General features: G+C 42.9%; 1 protein-coding gene across 2 annotated transcripts in view; it reads right to left on the reverse strand.

Annotated features, from left to right (window-relative positions):
• spri (Src homology 2 domain-containing protein sprint) overlaps nucleotides 1-5000 on the reverse strand; it is a 396611-nt gene that overhangs the window by 366936 nt on the left and 24675 nt on the right. The window lies entirely within an intron of this gene.

A 5000-nucleotide genomic window follows, 5' to 3' on the forward strand; every position in this document is an offset into this window, starting at 1 on the left:
CCTCCGCCATGGCCATGTTCATGATTGTGACGGCCTTCAACGGAGCTTGGAAGGAGGGGAGGGGACGAGCAATAGGAGGTGGGGGAAGCAATGAAGAAGGATTAATGGAGGCGAAAGGAAGGGGAGAGAGAGAGAAAAAAATCAATATATATAAATACATACATACATATATATATATATATATATATATATATACATATATATATATATATATATATACATATATATATATATATATATATATATATATATATATACATATATATATATACAGAGAGAGAGAGAGAGAGAGAGAGAGAGAGAGAGAGAGAGAGAGAGAGAGAGAGAGAGAGAGAGAGAGAGAGAGAGAGAGAGAGAGAGAGAGAGAGAGAAGGGAATAGAAGGAGGATGAGGGAGACTGAGAAAGAATGACCCGTTAGATGAGGAGGAGGAAAAGAGGGAGGAGGGGAGGGGAGGAGAAAAGGAGAAAGAGAAGTATGAGGTGGATCAGGAGAGAAGAGGAATCATAAGAAGACGAAGATGTATAATGATAGAAAAAAAATAAAACAAAAAAGATACAAAATAAAACAGTTTAGAAAAAAAATAAAATAAAAAAGGGGCAGAAAACTGACCTTTACTGCTCGCACGCCATTAAGCCCAGGATCGCATGCTAACGCAAATGTGATTTTACGGCTGCGTTGTTGTTACCCGGAGATCATGGGAAACAAATCCACGCGTTTCCATGGCAACGGGATATCAACAGTCGTAGCTTTCCTTCAGCCCCTGCGTGTTCCGTGCCCTTGGCGGATGTCTTAGAGGTCAACTTCCTTTACCCATCGTGTGACTCATCGCCCTTATCGACGATACCAAGAACTGCGTCACGTATGGATTTTTTTATTCTTTCTATTACATCGGCCTGATGGCTAAATGCCTAATTAAATAATTAATACTCGAAAAAAATGAAGCGCTCAACTTTGGATCACAGACTCCTTGATTTCACATAATTAATACTAAAAAAAAAATGAAGCCCTCAGCTTTGGATCACAGACTCCTTGATTCCACAAGTAAACACAGATTACAGGATCTAAAAATCTTTTTATGTAATCAGCTGATTGAACTCTGATGAACGATCTCTTTTCTCGTGTCTTAAGCATGAATTACGTTGCATCACCGACTCCACAAGTACAGCACATAGCAATCATCATTCCACATATTTATTTATTTATTTAGTAGTATTACCATTACCATTATTATCATTACTATTATTATGATCATTATTGAATTATTACCATCATCATCAATATCATCATTACGAACTTCTTTGAAACGACACTTTGCTGCCTACCGCTGCATCCCTTGATTCTGGTTACATTTTCTTTGATATCACTATCTCGTCTCTTTTTTCCTCTCCCTCTCTCTTTCTCCCCTTTTATCATCATCTTTTCCCTTCTCCATGCCTTCCTTTATCTTCCTATTTATCTCTCATCACAATTTCCCCTTTCTCCAATTCCCCTCCTTACTAATGACTTTTTCACTAAGCTCTCCTTTACTCTTCTACTCTTCGTCATCGTTCATAAATTATCTTTCTATCTCCATCCATATCTTTACCTCTATCCTTCTATTTTCCTCCTATACCCCCCACCCATCCCTTCCTTCCACAGCATCCGATGTTGACAAAGTCGGATCAAGGCAGATTGTCCTTCCTATGCTTCTGTTGTACTTATCTTCCTGCCATAGGCCTACGTTTGTCTGTCCATACCTTTATTGTTTTTTTAGTTATTGGTATCATTATTAGTTATTTTTATTTTCACCATCACCACCATCATTATTTTGCTGTCTACACAATCACCAATATTTTATCATCCTTGTAATCAGATATCAAAATTACTACTATTATTATCATTATCACATCGCAATCATAATTACCATACTCATCTCTTATCATCACTCTAACCCAGTGATTCCCAACCGGGGTTCCGCGGAACCCTGGGGTTCCGCCGACCATCACCAGGGGTTCCGCGAGAAACCGTAAAATAATTATGTGCTATTACAATATGACAGTGATCTTAATTCATAATTCGTAACTCCTACTTAACAACACGTCACAAACAGTCTCCAGACACCAACATACTCGTACGTGTCAGTCAGTACAATGTATATACTAGTAATGAGAGCAAATGCTATGCATAGAATTAATACTATATATAGGGGTTCCTTGGAATATGAAAAAATATTACAGGGGTTCCTCCAAGGTGTAAAGGTTGGGAATCACTGCTCTAACCTATTCTCATCATCAATAATAATCATCATTTCCATCACCACTAGGCCTAATCACTACCATCACTATCAACACCACAACAGCATCACCGCCGCCATATAGATACACCACAACGCAAGAGACTCCCCCCCCCCCCACTGCCACCCCTACATCCCACTACGGGTCTGTCCCATCTCTGCCTGGCGATGGGAGGGAGATGGTGTTTGCTTTGAGGTCCCGGATGATGGAGTGGATGGAGCTTTGACATTGGGGGAGGAACTAAGAGGGGGGGGGGTAGAGGGAAGAAATGGGGGGAGGGGAGATGGTATGGGTGAGGAGGAGGAGAGGGAGAGAGATTCTTACTGACAGTTTTCCATCTCTCCTTTCTTCTTCCTTTGATACAGTGAGTGGGGGAGGATGCCTGGGGAGGAGGGGGGGGTACGCCAAGAAGAGGCGGAGGATTAGGGAGAAAGAAGAGCAAAAGAGATATGAGATATGAGAAGAGATTATAAGAAATGAGAAAAGATGAGAAGAATCGAGATGAGATGAGATGAGATGAGAAGCGAAGGGAAGTGAAGATATGAGAAGAAATGAGAAAAGAAGGGAAGCGAAGGCATGAGAAAGGAGTACCCACACAACCATAGGTAATAAAAGGGAAGAGAAGATAAGTGAAGAGAAGAAGTGAGGAGGGATGAGAAGAGAAGCGATGAGTAAAGAAGAGAAGAGATGAGGAAGAAAGAGACGAGAAGAGAAGAGAAGAAGAGACACGCAAAGGGACGCAGAAAAGAAGGAAAGGAAAGCCGAGAACGACAACCAAGAATCATTAAGATAAAATGAAAGATAATAATGAAACTTCACAGGAGTTAATGAGGCGCAGGAAGAAAAATAAAGAACAAAAACAGCAGAGAAGGAAATAGGAAGGGAATAAAAAAAAAAACATGAATAGGAAGACAGGAAATGATAACAGAAATACGCAGATGAAAATAGGAAAGGAGAAGAGGAAGAAGAAATACAAAACTATAACCGAAAGAAGAACAATAAGACAAAGTGATCAGCTTATAAAAAAAAGGGGAAATTGAATAGAGACAAGGAGGGTGATCAAGTAGGCTACACAGTATGTTGAAGACAGTGATAAAGAGGCGAGACAGCGAGCCAAAGGGGGGGAGGGGCTGGAAAGAGGTGGGGGTAGGGGGCTGAAGGAAACAAAGGCATAACAGGAGCCAAAAGATATATCTTATGACAAAGGGGTCGCGAGCAATCCTTACACGCACATATACAGACACATACACATACCTACATACATATACACACACACACACACACACACACACACACACACACACACACAAATACTGAACAAAGAATAAACAGAGTTACTTTTCCCTTAAGTCTGAAATGTTCCAGCTGACTGTCTATCCAGTTGATACCCTGAGTGCTTGCCTATCTGCTTGTCCCATTGCTTGCCTTGCTCGCTTACTTCCCTATCTGCAGGATTGCTTTCACCCATTGAATTGCGAAGATCCAATGAAGGTCAATAAAACAGAAAGAAAAAGTTTTCCACAAAAATACGCCCACATACGCAGTTCAAACAGGCAGTAAGAGAGCGCGGTGGGAGGGTGGGAGGGAGGGAGAGAGAGATAGGGAGAGATTGATTTGATTTTGATAAGGGAGAGAGAGGGAGAGATAAGGAGAGGGAGAGAGAGAGGGGGAGAGGGAGAGGGAGAGGGAGAAGGAGAGGGAGGGAGAGAGAGAGTGAGAGAAAAAGAGAGAGTAAAAAAGAACGAAGAAAGAGAATAGGAAGAAGAAAAAGAACAAGAAGCAGAAGAAAAAAAGTAAAGACAGAGAAGGAATCCTGCGTAAATCCGAGTAATGGTTAAATCTGAAATCCTCGAAGCTGTAAATCAGGACGAAGAATCCTCGAAATGGAGATCTACGGGATTCCTACGTCGAGAGGAAGGGAGGGAGGGAGGGAGGGGGGAGGGAGGGGGGGCTGAGAAAGGGAGAGAGAGTGAGTGGTAACAATAGAAAGTGATAGAAGGAAGTAGGGATGGAGGGAGAGATAGTAGAAGAAAATATGAAGTAGGGGAAAGGAGAGGGAGACAAAGGAAGAGAGGGGGAGTGTGTTGCACTAGAAAGAGAGAAAGAGAGAGAAAGAGAGAGAGAGAGAGAGAGAGAGAGAGAGAGAGAGAGAGAGAGAGAGAGAGAGAGAGAGAGAGAGAGAGAGAGAGAGAGAGAGAGAGAGAGAGAGAGAGAGAGAGAGAGAGAGAGAGAGAGAGAGAGAGAGAGAGAGCGGGAGGTTGAAACCTCTTCCATTTCTATCTCAACCCTCCCACCCACCCATAAATCTGGTCCCCATAGGAATTCACTCCGACTGAAGAGTACAGCCGAGGTCAATTTGGAATAGTTCCCTCGCTAACGACCTGGTTTCAATCTGTGAAAGGTGATTGGAAGACTTAAGTAAGGAGGAGGAGGAGGAGGAGGGTAGGGAAAAGAAGGGGAAGGAAGGGAAGGTGGGGGGAGGGGGAGGGGGGAGGAGGAGGAGGTGGACGAAGGCGAAGAGAGGACAATGAAGAGAGGGGAGGAATAAGACGAGGTGAAGCTAAATGAGGACGAAGAAGAGGACGAGGAAGATGAAGAATAAGGAATGGATAACCCTATGCATAAGGGAGAAGTAGAGGAAAGAGTGGTGGTGGTGGGGGGGGGGGGGTAACCGTGGGGAAGGGGAAGGGGAGGCTTAGCAGTGGTTTGGAGTAGAAGGATCTAC

Source organism: Penaeus japonicus, unplaced genomic scaffold, assembly GCF_977035675.1.
Source record: "Penaeus japonicus unplaced genomic scaffold, GWHDUDI00000001_assembly GWHDUDI00000010, whole genome shotgun sequence".
In the NCBI taxonomy this organism is placed as follows: Eukaryota; Metazoa; Arthropoda; class Malacostraca; order Decapoda; family Penaeidae; genus Penaeus; species Penaeus japonicus.